Below are 16,622 nucleotides of genomic sequence, written 5' to 3'. Positions count from 1 at the left end.
ATTAGGTTTATTTAGAATTCAGCTTATTAGGTTGAGTTGTTTTAACTAGAGCTTGGTTTTGGTTAATGTAACAAAAACTTAAATATCCTTTAAAATGCCCCTCCAGCAAAAAAAAATTGGAAAAGAAATGAAAGGAAAATTTTCAAATTCATCAAATTAGTCAGGACAGCGAGAGACGGTTCTCTAATAAGAAGACGATCAGTGGGAAGACCAAGAAAACGATGGAACGGCAACTTACTGGAGACACGTTAAAAAAAACAGATAGTGTCCTGTCTATACAAAAAGAAGAAGAAGAAGAAGAAGAAGAAGAAGAAGATCAGATCAGCCACCAGACCAATAATGACATACCCGGCAGAAGCACGACCTGACACAGAGAGGACAAAAATAATGCTAGAAACAAGAGATGAAAACTCTTCGACAAATCGATGGTAAGACACTATGAGACGGAGCTAGAAGTACAGATATACGATGGAGATGCAATGTGGAGAACATTAATAACTGAAGAGTAAGAAATAGAAGAGTAGAGTAGTAGAGTGGAACGACCACATAAGCCGACTGGCAACAAATAGAGGAGCTTAAACAAGAATCTGGGAAAATCTGCTAAAAAATAAATTTAAATAAAACAAAAGTTATATCAAATCATAATATTATTATGATTTGATATAACTTTTATTTTATTGTCGATTGTGATACTATATCACAATCCACACGTCCACACGATTAGACTAGGCAAATGGAATCAAACGACAGAGATAACGATAAAAATCCGAATGACCTTGGCAGTAGTAGGAAGACTATGTGCTGTGTTGAAAAACAAAAAGATACCAAAAATCTAAAGAAATGGGCATTCAACAGTTGTATTCTACCAGGTATGACAACAAGTGTTTATAAACAAAAGCGAATAACTAAAAAAAATACTTTGACCAGCAGAAGTAGATACACACAACTAACAACCTCATCTAACATATTGTTCGCGTTTTTGTTGATGTTATTAACATAAAATGGTATTGAGGTCTTTTAAGTTTAGTGTCTTTGAATAATTGTAATATTGTCCAATATGGGCTGCCATACCCTATTCGTGAAAGTATTATCAAGTATTATATTTGATTGTTGTCTCTTTACACAGCAAAACTTCATTTGTCAGACGTCTCTAAAACAACTAACGCCACCTGTCTATTAATGGCTAAAGTTTAAAAACAATATGGCCAACGCTTATATCTGCACATGGCGAAATCTTAGAGAATTGGCAAAACTGCGCATGACTGCGCATTAAAACTGCGCATTATGCGAAATAATATGACATATTTATTATTATCATTTTAGATTTGCTAATGTTAAACTAGTAATGATAAAAATACATAGGTATAACTTGGTAAACAATTTACCAATAAAAAAATAAGTGTAATGCTTACCAATTGTATTTCTTGAGAATTATAATCCTTGTTAATGAAAAACACTTTAACACAAATCTTAAACTTAACACTGCAAAACTAATAATTACAAGATTCAACAAGCAGTTAACACAACACTTCATATATACACAACTTAACGAAAGCTTAAACTAAGGCCCGGTTTGCACTAATGCCCTGAGATGGTTGCGTCATGTAGACTAAGAAAATATTTAAGTTGCCCGATTAAAAAATTGTAATAGCCCGAAAATAAGTTTCTTTTTGATAGTTGTTGCCCGAAAACACACCGTACTTTAGTAAGACCGTCTCCACGTACCGAAAATTTTGATAATTTCTCAAAACCATATCCGAAAATTTTGCAAAGGGGACGCGTCCGTATTTCTGAAAAACTAAGTGTGTACTAAAAGCCTGTGGCGAGAGAAGGGGTCAATTCCGTCTGTAAAAATCTTAAAAAAATTCTATGCAAACAGGTATAATTTAAAATTGCGACCCCTTTGTATGGACAGCGGACGGGGTTGATGCGGCTGTGGAACCCTCTCGCACCTATTCATCTTATCTAGGGATTAGGGTATGAAACTTCCCGTCTGAGTGTGATGTCTCGATTTAATGTCCCATCTGGACCGCAGATATATGTATTTATTCTAATTGGAATAAAGTCAATGTAAAAAAACACTCCTTCTTAATTTGAAAAATGATGGCCAAATAATTATAAAAAAAAGAAAAGTAAAATCTTAGAATGTTAGAGAATCTTACAAAAGAGAATCAATAGACCGGGCAGTATCGTCGCCCCCGCTAGCGAAATTATTCCGATTCAATTTTTTTGAACAAACTGACTCAAGAAGAGGTCCTTATAACATATCCACAGGGTGCCGGGCGGTATCATGGTCGAAAAATTGTTTAAACAATTTTTGTTAAACAAATTCACAAAAATAATTTTTTTATTTCAAACAAAAAGCCGTCATTCTGAGCAAAAAGGCCTGTTGTCATTTTTTTCTAAAATTGATTGTTGTCGAGTTATATGCGATTAAAAATTTTTAAAATGCGGAAATGGCCATTTTAAGGCTTACCAACTCGATTAAAGATTATTTTTATGAAATTCAAAAAGTGACCAAATAAAGTTTAAAACCCATTCTTCAAGGTCCTGAAGAGATTTTTGTCAATATTTTATTATACAGTTGTTATTTTTAATTATTAACAATTAGCACTATAGTTCAGGATGTATCGTCGCCCCCGTTAGTGAAATATTCCTATTCTATTTTTTTACACAAACTTACTCAAAAATAGGTCCTTATAACATATCCACAGGGTGCCGGGCGGTGCCGTGGTCGAAAAATTTTTTATGTAAACAATTATTTTAAACAAATTTACAAAAATATTTTTTTCACTTCAAACAAATTGTTTTTACATAATTTGGGACATTCTGAGCAAAAAAGGTCTCTTGTGATTTTTCTGTAAAATTGATTGTTGTCGAGTTATACGCGATTTAAATTTTGAAAAATACGAAAATGGCCATAATATAACTCGACAAAAATCAATTTTAGAGAAAAATCACAAGAGACCTTGCTCAGAATAACCCAAGTTATCTAAAAAAATCGTTCACAATGAAAAAATAATTTTTTTGAATTTGTTTAAAAAAATTGTTTAATAGGGGAGTGCAATTAGAACGAAAAGATACAATGTTTCGAAAAAAATCAAACAAGGTTATATTTTTCTAAAACTTTTTTTGTTAGTTTATAAATATGTTACAGTAAAAAGTTCTACTCAGAAATTTCGCCGCTAATTGTTTATTAATTGTTTAAACAATAACAATTGTTTTGTGTTAATAATGTTTAGAATATGGGTGAATTCAACATTTTATTTTGATAAAAAATGTTTTTATTTTAGTTTTGATTATGCATGCTGAACCCGAATCTGACATTACAATTTGAAAATTCAAAATGGCGGATTCAAAATGGCGGATTTTTTCCTAAAAATCCTTAAAAAGTAGTTGTAAAATCCGATTTTTTTTATAAAACGTGTTTGTTTACATATATGTGGATATTTTTGAGAGGTTGCTGAACCTGAATCAAATTTTGATAATTTAAATTATAAAATGGCAGATCCAAAATGGCGGATAACTTAAAAAATAGTTATAAAATCATAATTTCGTTACAAAATGTATTTATTTCTACATATATTTATTTTTGAGAGCTTTGATAAACCTAACTTAAATGTTAACATTATAAACTATAAAATGGCGGATCCAAAATGCGGATTTTCTAAAAAGAACATTTTTCTAAAACATTTAATGTCTTTATTTTTAACAGGTTGTTGAATCTGAATTAAAGATTAAAAATTTAAATTTCAAAATGGCGGATCCAAAATGGCGGATATTTAAATGAAAAACAAGTAGAATCCAATCAAACAAATATGGAATTTCATTCTTAAAAAAAAGACAAACAAATAATTTTCACAATAATATTAAAAATTAAAATGTATTAGAAAGAAAGAACAAATTATTCAAAATCTATCTCTTCAATATCACATCCAACTACGCTGACATCTTCGCTTTCTTCAATTTCTTGTTCATTTAAAACGGGACAATTCAAACAGTCTTGTCCGAAACAATGAGAATAATATTGATAAAATATAATATTTTATATTTGCATATTAAGTGTTAGACCATGCACAGTTATTTATGATGAATAACTTTCTTCATAAAATTAATAATAAAACTGTTATCATAAATAATAAGTGAAAATTTAATGATGTTGGGTATAATTAATTTGAAACAATATTAAAAAAAAACAAATTTTCGATCAGAAGGATATAATTACATATTGGAACATAGTTTTTAATTCCAAACAACTTTTCTTTAAAAAAATTTTCGATAGTGTGAAATATAAAGGTACTTTACTCTTGAGTGAAATTCATATTTTTTGACATAACTCGTGCAAAAATAGAAAAATTTGATATTTGATGGTTGCATCTTATGTTATATAGGATGCAGAGTATTTTATAAAGAATAACTTTTTTTCGTAAAACTGATATTAAAAAAGTTATCGATAGGTTCCAAGTTACGCAGACATACTGTATAAGAGCTAAAAAAATTTTTTTGTTGAACATTTATATTGTTACAGATTATTATTAAATGTATTGTAGGTAAGTTTTACAGAAAAAAGTTTTGATCACTCTGTATATACATTTTTTCAGCTGGTAATTTTCGGTTTTTGTATTACATTTTTGTTATCTTTCTTAGTTTTCTCAAAAAGAAATTATTTATTTCATTTTTAAACTAAAATAATTCAGTGTTTTTTAAAGATTACATCCTAAGCTTTAAAAAAATATCAAAAAAATTGTATTAGATTTATTCAAACTTGAGTAATACCGTCTTAAAGTGGTGGGAATTCTGTAAAACTACGAAGTTTTCAAAAATTACATTTTTTGAGACATCGTATTATTTGAATTAAATTTTTGAGATTTTTTTTGAATAAAACATCGTTTAGTAAGATGATTTAGAGGTAAGTTGTGCAAATTTGAGAGTTTTATAAGTAAAATTGTATTAGTTACATATTTTTAAATCATTCTTAAACAAAATTCATGTAAGGCTCACTTTCCGCCCACACCGTACTTATGTCCATACATTTTATTTCTTTTTATTACAACCATAAGGTAGCTTCTTTTATCTTCTTTCATGTCCAATTTGTAAAATTTCTTTTGATTCATTAGTTAAAGAATTACATTAAAAAAACTCAACCGTGCACTTCTTCCAACGCTAGTTTACAATGCGCCAATGTGTGTGAGAAGGGTGACTTTAGCGTTATAAATAAAAAATTACAGAAGCTAGAGATTTAGTTTTAGAAAAATCTTTATAAATGGTTTTTTTGGAAATTTTACTGCATTTTTCAATGGTCAAGTCAGTTTTTTTCTAAAAATTATATTTTCGGAGTTATCTAAAAAAACATCTAACTTCGCTGTTCAGTTGTTTAATAAAAAATGAAGCACCCACTTCTCGAGTAGAACTTTTTGATATGTTGTTTATTAAACATTTCTTAATGAAATTACAGAAAGTTTTACATATCTTGTTTGATTTTTTCCGAAGTGAAAATCTAAATGCACTCCCCTATAAACAATTTTTCGACCACGGCACTCTGTGGATATGTTATAAGGACCTCTTTTTGAGTAAGTTTGTGCAAAAAAATCGAATCGTAATAATTTCGCTAGCGAAGGCGACGATACAGTTGAACTCTAGCGCTAATTGTTAATAATTAAAAATAGCAGCTTTGTAATAAAATAATGACAAAAATCTCTTCAGGACCTTGAAGAAGGGGTTTGATACTTGATTTGGTCACTTTTTGAATTTCATAATAATAATTTTTAATCGAGTTATTAAGTCTTAAAAATGGCCATTTTCGCATTTTTCAAATTTTTAATCGCATATAACTCGACAAAAATCAATTTTAGAGAAAAATGACAAGAGACCTTTTTTGCTCACAATAACCCAACTTATCTAAAAAAATATTATTCGAAATAAAAAAATTATTTTTGTGAATTTGTTTAAAAAAAATTGTTTAAACAAATTTTCGACCACGGCACCGCCCGGTACCCTGTAGATATGTTATAAGGACCTCTTTTTGAGAAAGTTTGTGCAAAAAAATCGAATCGGAATAATTTCGCTAGCGGGGCCGACGATACTGCCCGGTCTAAAAAGTAAATCTTACAATTAGAATTAGAAATAATCTTTATTGTCACGGACAATTGTACAACTGTACAATTTTATGGACAAAGCTTACAAAAAGTTAGAAAATAACAATAACAATTACATTTACTGAAATTACATAAATCATCAATACGTATTATAGCGAGCGTTCAAGTATTACGTAACGCGATTTTTGAAGATCTTTGACCCCCTTCCCCCCTACGTAACGCACTGTAATGAGAGTTTAACTATTACGTAACGCAATTTTTGAAGATTTTTAGCCCCCCCCCACCCCAACCTGCGTTACGTAATACTTGAACGGTCCCAATAGAATCAAAGATAATGAAATAAAACATACAACGATCCATTGCAAAATTTAAATAAATTGCAAATTGTATATTAAAACCTTAGGAAGGTTAAGTTGCTGCATATTTAGGGTCCTAAAGATAGATACAAATACTTTAGGTACAGTCGAACCCGCTTATTAGAATACCGGTTAAAGGAATATCCCGGTTTAAGGAATAGAAATTTGAGGTCCCAAAACGTTTTTACTAGGCTTATATGATCGGTTATTGAAATATATCTGTTATTGGAATACTTTTTCTTGGCACGACGCGACGACTATTCCAATAAGCGGGTTCGACTGTACTTGTACATATTTTTTTAGTTATTTATTAGGTACCAGACTCTTCATTATGAATAATATGGTCGTAGATAGATAAGCATTCGTCATTTTACGGAACTTGGGGAGAGCTCCCCTCCCTCCAAAATAAACTCATCCTAAATAGGGCTTTTTTGCTGAACATAATATAGATTTCATTACTAACTCAATTGACGAGATCGGTAAATAAACATCAAAGGTTGAATTTCTGGTGAGGTAGTTATTATTAGGTCTTGCTAGAAAAACATTTAGGTATTTACGGTAAGCAGTTTCTAAAATATCTAAAGAGGGTAACGTTAAAATTTCGTAATATTGCTCTTTTTGAATTGGGCAGATTGGGCAGCTGTACCAGAACTCAAAAAAGGTAGACCATATCGAAGATGAGACTCACGCAAAGATAAATATGTTATATTGGAAGATGCTAAATTGTTTTACTGCGAAACAGATCTTATTGCATAGCATGCTGAAAATAGTTTCTTGCTTAATAAATCAAATCGATATGAAGGGTCATTTAAGGCTGCTGTTTATAAAAATACAAAGAAGTTTCACAGAATCAACGATACTGATCTGCTGGAGAATCAAGGGTTGAAGAGCTCATTTATAGGATATTGCTACTGTCTTATCCACATTAAAAGAGTGATACTGGAACCAACAGCCAAAAAAATTCTACCGATTTTTAAATTAGTGATGTCACCTATAGAGAAACGGAAAGGACCCAATACTGAACCTTAAACATATAACCGCACATACAATGTTTTTGTAACTAAGAGCCTGCATTAATTTGTTTGTTGATAATAGTTAACTATTATTGTGGAATATTTGGATTTTGTGCTATGTGGATATTGTCGAATTGTCAATAATAGGAAACAACTATTATTCACCAGTTGTTTCCTATTATCCACGTAAGATTGGAACCAATTTAAAAAATACCTCGAATTCCGTTGACATTTCGTTTGTTTAAAAAGATGTCGTGATTTACAAAATCAAAAACAGTGGTAGTGTGAATATTATTGTTTATTGCTTGATATACCTAAAGTAGCAAAACATGGCATCAGTGGTACATTTATTAGTAGTTAAAAAGCTGAATTGATTTTGTGATAAGATGTTTTCTTTCTTTCTAAGCTAAGAATAGATTGATATTCTCAGAGCTTGTATAAAGAAGTACTAATGCGGTTACAAACTTCTTGCAAAAAGATGAAAACAAATCAACAAAAATATTGCACATTTTAATAACGACCAGTGTCCTAAATATAGATCAGTTAAATAAAACATAACGACGATTCAACAATTTATATTTCCGAGATTTTCTGGATATTCCGGAACCAGAACTGAAACAGTGGAGACAAATTCTGGAGGAAAAAGGTTTAAAACTTAGTAGGACAAAAACAGAGTATTTGGAATGTTCATTTAAAGATAGAGTTACTACAAATAAAACGGTATCTTTGCATAGTGAAATGATTGTGAAAAGCAATAGTTTTAAGTACCTAGTAAAATTAGGCCTGGATGGATGAAGTGGAAAGGAGCGAGTGGTGTGTTGTGTGACACAAAAATTCCAATGAAGCTGAAGGAAAAATTCTATAAAACAGCCATAATACTGGCTATGATGTACGGAACTGAATGTTGGGCAGTGAAAAAGAAAGAGGAACAACGAATGCATGTGGCGAAAATAAGAATGCTTAGATGGATGAGTAAAGTGACAAAAAAGGATAAAATTAGAAATGAGTATATTAGGAGAAGTCTAGGTGTGGCACCAACTGATGCTAAAATGAGAGAGCATAAGTTAAGATGGTCTGGTCATGTTCAACGTCGAGACGTTAATCACCCAATACGAAGAATAGCTGAAGTGCAGATTCCTGGAAGTAGTAGGAGAGGAAGACCAAAGAAGACCTGGGGGAGACGATAAGGCAGGACATGTTGGTAAAGGGTATTAACATTGATATGACCCAAGATAGAATTGTGTGGAGAAATGCAATTGGGGAAGCCGACCCCACATAGAGATAAGGCAAAGAGAATGATAATGATTACATGAGTAAAAAAGAAGAGATGTGATTTTTAATTTCAAATATCTCATTCAAAAGAAACTTTTAGTTTATTCTAAGTGACTTTCGGACCTCGGTAATAATGTAATCTTTCATACTGCGTTTAAATTTTTCAAAACTATTTATTAGTTTTCTCAGGATTTAAAAAAAAATAAATGAATGAATTTAAAAAAAAATGCCCGAAAGTTTGCGCCTACGCTATTAAAGAAGTCGTAGAAAATCCAAAGTGTAATTGTGGAAAAGCAATTATTGCTACCAAATAATTTAAAAAAATATGCAGGCAAGAATATAATATAAAACGGAACAAATATAGACTATTCAACCAGTGGCGTGCTGGAACTTTTCAAGCGGCCCGGTGATTTTATAGAAAAGCGGCCTCCCATCCTCATTTTACCTTCTATTTAAAAAAACAAAAAAAAACAAAAATATAAATTATTTTTGAATCAAATATAGAACTTTGAATTCAATGATTTTTTTTTTAATTTGCTATAGGTATTTTTTCATTTAACAATAATAATCTTACAAATAATAAATGACATGTATTACAATGTTGTATGCAGTAATACAGAAACCATAATTTTCTGAATAAATATATATAATAATACGAATTTGATTCATTAAGATAAAAATAAAATAAAATTTTGAGAATTTTGAGAAGTTGAATTTTAGTAAATCAATTATACAAGAGAGTACAAATACAAGTACAGTGCAAATACTTTAACAATATTTAAAATGTTAATACAACGCAATAGTCTAAATTCTAAATATTCTTTTACAATTATTTTATAGGATAATTACTTAACTCTCGATCAATAATTTCCGCATTAAAGTATATTTTTGAGCAAATTCTTCGATTATTTCATCATTTGCAAGCTAACAGCAAGCTATACAATCTTTACACTTTTTAGTACCACACGGAGGTCAAGTTTTCGCGATATCAGCAATAACATTGTCATTTGTTACATATTCATCATTAACTCGATCTTCTATAATCTCAGTATTTTGCAAAATCCTATTTTTAATACAATCCATTTATCAGCAAAATCCACGAGTTCTTCTCTAATTGCAGTTGCAGATATGCAAGAAATTTCTAGGACGTAGAGTGCTTATATCATCATAAAACAATTTGATTTGTCTTGATCAAATCGTTTTTCGATACTTCCAATAATTCGGTCAAAAATGTGCAAGACGTTTTTCCATTTATATTCTGCAGAGTAGATACCTACATATTTGAAGGAAATTGGAAAACCATAAATATACATATGTATGAAAATAAATAATATTATTTGTAGCAATCTATTATGTATAATATAAACTATAGAGTCTTATTCATTTACTTAAACCGTATTTCGCAATTAAAAAAAATTAAATTTTTTTACATGTTTTAATAATATTTGACCGGCCTCAAGAGGCCGCGGCCTCTCGGTGATTGCACCGATTCATTTATATGGCCAGCACGCCACTGTATTCAACCCTCAATTCGTTCAGGTTTTAAAAAGCGTTTTATGACAAATGACTTTAATTTTGCTTTTTCATTAAAGGATAATTCGGGTAAGACCCTTTTTTATGGAACGTATATTGTTTTTAATCCAACATTAACAAGAATGTTAGTTTTGTGTAAAAATGTTTTTAAACCATTTTGAATATGCGCTGAGATAATTCTAACTAACAATGTTCACTAGCACTTTTTGTGTAGAATGAACCGTTCTTTCAGAAACAACACTTTTTGCAAACGGCGATTTTGAATGCAAGCTATGCCCGCAAAATAAATTTTTTAAATAAGATTTTATCAACTCGACGGTTAAAAATTCGATACCTTTTGATCAGAGTATCCTATAGATAAAACGAAAAATGCGTCTTAAAGGTAAAGAATAAAGCTTTTGTATGTAATTTTGTGATTTTGCTTAAAATGAAGTTAGTTTCTATAAGATTTTTTAAGATTATCATGAGATCAATAAAATTGACTTTTTCATTGACCGGTCATTATTGTAGCTCCATTGTTAGAGCCTACTTTTCAAAACCTATAGCATGAAATTTTGATTTTAAGTTTTAGCAACAAATGTGAGGCTTTTGACATATGCCTAAATGCCGCTGAATTTAAACTTTCACAAACCAAATGACCGAAAACGTTAAAAAAACTGCTTCTTTTCGATTGGCCATCGTTTTTCAAAATAATCCAACTTCAGCTATAAAGTAAACAAAGCCTTTTTCGTGTCGAGAGAAGCTATTTTCGTGACATGAGATCATATTTATTTTCTAATGTGATGGCTGAAATTCAGGGTCTTTTAGGCATATTTAAAATGCCTCATATTTAAAACACAAAATTGAAATATCATGTGATAGATGTTGAAGAATATGCTCCAACATTGAAAATTCCATTGAGACCGGTCAATAGAAGTATCCAATTTCATTGACTTAATAAGATTCGTAAAAACTGGCAAAAATCGCGCAACGTTTAGCTATTAACAGCTTTATAGAGACGAACTTATAATAGCATACGAAAGCTGCACTCTTTAGCTTAAAAGCGCATTTTGGTTTTTATTCTCCAGTTGATAAAATTTTTATTTATTTAAACAACTGATTCCGCGTAGACTACATTTATTGTATGAAACATTTTTTTTTGTCTTTGGCGTACAGATTCTCGGTAAATTGATGTTTTCCATTTTTCCCTCCATCGAGCGGAGTTTTAGGAAGAAGCCCGGTGGCATCTAAACATTCCGTATATGTATTTGGAACCTAGGAGTTTTCTACTGGTTCGTTGCAGCACGCGGTCATATTTTAACCAATAGGCGGCGAGGTTCCAAACGCATATACGGAATGTTATTCGGTCCAAATTCATATAAGGAATGTTAAATATTCGTACACCGAAAAAGATAAGTTTTTATTAGAGTTTCTTAAAAGGAGATTGATTTTAAAATACTTGTTACTGTTGAATGAAATAAATATAAAACAATTATAGTATTTGGAATGTTATTTGGTGCGAAATTCATATACGGTATGTTAAATATTCGTAGAAAAAGAAGACGATTTCTATTAAAGCCAGTTAAAATGAGACTGATTTTTAATAGTTTATTATGCAACGAGCATTTAATGATGGCCATTATGAAGCGAGTATAAGGGATACGAAACGAGCCGCCTAGCGGCGAGTTTCGTATAGAGTACGAGCTTCATAATGATAATTAAATGCAAGTTGTATACACGATTTTTTCTAGGATCGTTCACAAAAAAAAATATATTCAAATTTATTAATTTTGTAACGCAAACAAATTAAGTAGTTTGTCAGTCTGACAGCTTGTTTACATATTAAGAACTGTCAAAGCGTATATACTTGACTCGCCATTGGTCACTGCGCGTGTGCCACCTTTATAGCGAATGTCATATCGCGATTCTATTGGTTAAAAATCTGTATCTTATTGAAAATCTGTATCATAATGAAGTTCATTATGATACAGGTAGTGACATCATAATTGATATAATATAGTATGAGAATAGAAAAATTATTGTTAATGTATTATTAGAGATCCATAAGGAAAAAGGTTTTCCTGTAGTTGGCTGTATAACATATAATACAAAAAAACGAATAAAGTCCTTTATAAAAGGTATATATTTAAAATTCCTAAAAAGGGCTACATCACAGAACTAGTTTTCGATTGGCTGACCAATCATCATCAGTGCTTTCCTAAAATGAATATAATTTTATAAAATGGGGCAAAGGTTTTAAAACTTTGACTACGGTTAAAAAAAGTTGTACGTTATATTCACGTGATCTTACATGCTAACCACCAAAATATTTGTAATTATGTAATATATGTAAATAAAATTTGTAATATTATATTTTGGTGGTTAGCATGGTAAGATCACGTGAGTATAACCTACAACTTTTTTTAAACGTAGTCAAAATTTTAAAACCTTTGCATCATTTTATCAGGTTATATTCATTTTAGGAAAGCACTGATGATGATTGGTCAACCAATCGAAAACTAGTTCTGTGATGTAGCCCTTTTTAGGGATTTTAAATATAGACTTTTTATAATGGACTTTATTCGTTTTTTTGTATTATATGATATACAGCCAACTACAGGAAAACCTTTTTCCTTGTGGATCTTTAATAATACATTAACAATAATTTTTCTATTCTCATACTATCATTATATCAATTATGATGTCACTACCTGTATCATAATGAACTTCATTATGATACAGATTTTTAACCAATAGAATCGCGATAGAACATTCGCGATAAAGGTGGCACACGCGCAGTAACCAATGGCGAAACAATTACATACTCTTTGACAGTTCTCAATATGTAAACAAACTGTCAGACTGACAAACTACTTAATTTTTTTGCGTTACAAAATTATTAAATTTGAATATATTTTTTTGTGAATGATCAAAGAAAAAATCGTGTATACAACTTGCATTTAATTATCATTATGAAGCTTGTACTCTATACGAAACTCGCCGCTAGGCGGCTCGTTTTGTATCCCTTATAATCGCTTCATAATGACCATAATTAAATTCTCGTTGCATATTATACTATTAAAAACCAGTCTCATTTTAATTGGCTTTAATAAAAATCGCCTTTTTGTTCTACAAATATTTAACATACCGTATATGAATTTCGCACCAAATAACATTCCAAATACTACACTCCTGGCCAAAAAAACCTGGACACCTTAAAAATGGGTCATTTTTGATGTCTCGGATCTCATAAACCTGTTGTCCGATTTTAGTGATTTTTTTAATATGTTATAGCCGTATTTTCTAAGAATATGGATGTAGTAATAGTGTTGCTGAACATGTAAATGTCATTGTATACCGGATGTAACAATAATACTGTGTTTTTTCCTGTAAGTTCGTAACACCCTGTGGAATATTCTAGCATTTAAAAAATATTGAAATTAAAATTCAATTGTAGCCTTAGCCTTTCTTAACATTCTGCTTTTTGACTCATTCACTTAAGTTGGGTAATAAAAAAGTTAGGTACTTTGACAACTAGCCATGTTCTTCATCAATACAGGGTGTTTCTAAATAAGTGCGACAAACTTTAAGGGTTAATTCTACATGAAAAAATAATGACAGTTTGCTTGATAAACATATGTTCGCAAATGCTTCGTTTCCGGGATACGGGATGTTGAATTTTTTCTTACAAACAGATGATTCATTTACTGCTCTAAAACCGGTTGAGATGTGTAAATGAAATTTGGTAGGTTTTAAGAGGTAGTTATTTCACATGTTTTGACATACAACTAAAAATTTTATATTTGCCATTGGCGTGCATACAGGTAATATGACTGGGTAATATGACCCGTATGCACGCCAATGAAGAATATAAAATACATAATTGTAGTCAAAAAATGCGCTATGACTGCCTCTTAAAACCCACCAAATTTCATTTGCATATCTCAACCGGTTTTAGAGCAATAAATAAATCGTCAGTGTGTAAGAAAAAATTGAACACCCGGTATCTCGGAAACTAAGCATTTGCTGACATATGTTTATAAATTAAACGGTCATTATTTTTTCATGCAGAATTACCCCTTTAATTTTGTCGCACTTTTTTAGAAACACCCTATATTGATGAAGAACGTGGCTACTTGTTAAAGTACCTAACTTTTTCATTATCCAACATAAGTGAATGAGTCAAAAAGCAGAATGTTAAGAGAGGCTAGGGTTACAACTGAGTTTTAATTTCAATATTTTTTAAATGCTAGAGTATTCCACAGGGTGTTACGAACTTTCAGGAAAAAACACAGTATTATTGTTACACCCGGTATACAATGACATTTACATGTTCAACAACACTATTACTACATCCATATTCTTAGAGAATAAGGCTATAACATATTAAAAAAATCACTAAAATCGGACAACGGGTTTATGAGATTCGAGACATCAAAAATGACCCATTTTTAAGGTGTCCAGGTTTTTTTGGCCAGGAGTGTATAATTGTTTTATTTTTTTATCCAATTAAAAATCGCGAATATGCTGCAACTTGTCACGGTATGGTGCAAGATATATAGTCAGTAGATACAAATCTACTTGTTCAGTCGTTACAAAACTTATAAATGTAGGAAAAAGTAAAATATCCAAAGCAGATCGAAAGGATTATGAAGAATTTTAGTGAAAAATCGCAGTGCGATTTATCTAGGGTTAAGTGTTTTATAGAGTGTCCTTGTTGGAAGACTCGATTCTAAATCAACATGTCACCAAGAAGTCCTTAAATTAGGATTTGTTATTATAAACTAAATTATATAGTTGAATAAACCAGTACGAATTATTTTTGTACATAAAAAATTCATTTTCTTTCAGCCTAAGGACTAGCCACCTTTAACATTACGATAAAAGTAAAACAAGTTAAAATGGTCAAAAGAGCATAAACATTGGACACATTCACGATAAGGTGCAATACAATAATTACTTAGTCCAGATTATATCGGTGTGTCGCAGATAGAGTTTCACAAGTTTGACTTGAATGTTTGAACTTGACTTGAGTTGTTGAGTTTGACTTAATTTCAAGTCAAACTCAAGTCAATCCTTCTGACAAATAATTCAAGTCAAGTCAAACTGGTCAATCGTACAGGTTTGAAAATTCAAACTGTTTGTCAAACTAGTTTGAAAGATAAGTAAATAGATGGTTTTGCTTGTTTTTTTGTTTTTGATACAGAGAGTTGCATAATCGCTGGACAACTGTTTCCATCATTTCAGGCTTCCTCAACAGCGCTAGCATGCACTCCTCTGAACCGAAAAACAGCTCAACCATCAATTTAAGGGGAACTTAAAAAATCATTGAATTTCCCATTGGGACGCGATACAGCGACATCTCTTAACAAATTGAAGAGTCTCGAATTCAGAATTCACTACTCAATAAAATTAAAATTGTAAATAGTTATTTAAATCTAAGACTCTTCGTGTTGAAAGTTCTTTCTGGTACATCCTTAATCTGCGACTTTTACAATTTATAAGACCGCAGACGACGAATATAGAAAACAAAAAGGACTCCTTGCAATCACATTCTGTGTTCATTCGTCTAGGAAAAGGACAGAAGAGGAACTTTCTAGTACTCAAATCTGAGTAAAGATAGAAAAGTAAATAGATGGTTTTGCTTGTTTTTGATTCAGAGGGTTGCATAATCGCTGGACAGCTGTTTCCACTATTTCAGGCTTCCTCAACAGCGCTAGCATGCACTCCTCTGAATCTAAAAACAGCTTAACCATCAATTTAAGGGGAACTTCAAAAATCATTGAATATCCCATTAGGAGGCGATACAGCGACATTTCCTAACAAATTGAACAATTTAACAATTTGTAGTTTGAAAGAGTTTGAACAATAATTTATTTAGTAGATATACTTTTTTGTCGAGATTGACATGTTAGTTGCCAATTAAGATAAGAAAATTAATAATACAATGAGTGCCACTTAAAAGTATCTTGATACAGGGAGCGTTTATAATCAAAATAGGGTAAATTTTTGAAAATGATTCCTGTATGCTTAGAATTGATTGCTGGTAAGTTTCGTTTTATCGATATAACTTTTTTATATTTGAGTGTCACTAGATTAAGACAAAGAATTCGTTGGATAGTTTTTTATCATACCAAGTATAATTTAAACTACTTTGGAAGCTTTAAAGTATTACGTAATGCAAGTTGGGGGAAGGCAACGCAAGTTAGTAAATGGACTAATTAAACATCTAAGATCTAACATCACGAGAAAAACCAAATGCAAAATATACAAAACCCTGATAAAATCGGTCCTTATATATGGATCAGAGACATAAAAACACTGTTGAAAAGCGACGAGAACTTATTAGGTACGTTTGAACGAAAAATCCTTAG

This window comes from Diabrotica virgifera, chromosome 3 (assembly GCF_917563875.1).
Source record: "Diabrotica virgifera virgifera chromosome 3, PGI_DIABVI_V3a".
Lineage (NCBI taxonomy): Eukaryota > Metazoa > Arthropoda > Insecta > Coleoptera > Chrysomelidae > Diabrotica > Diabrotica virgifera.
This window is presented reverse-complemented; position numbering follows the sequence as displayed.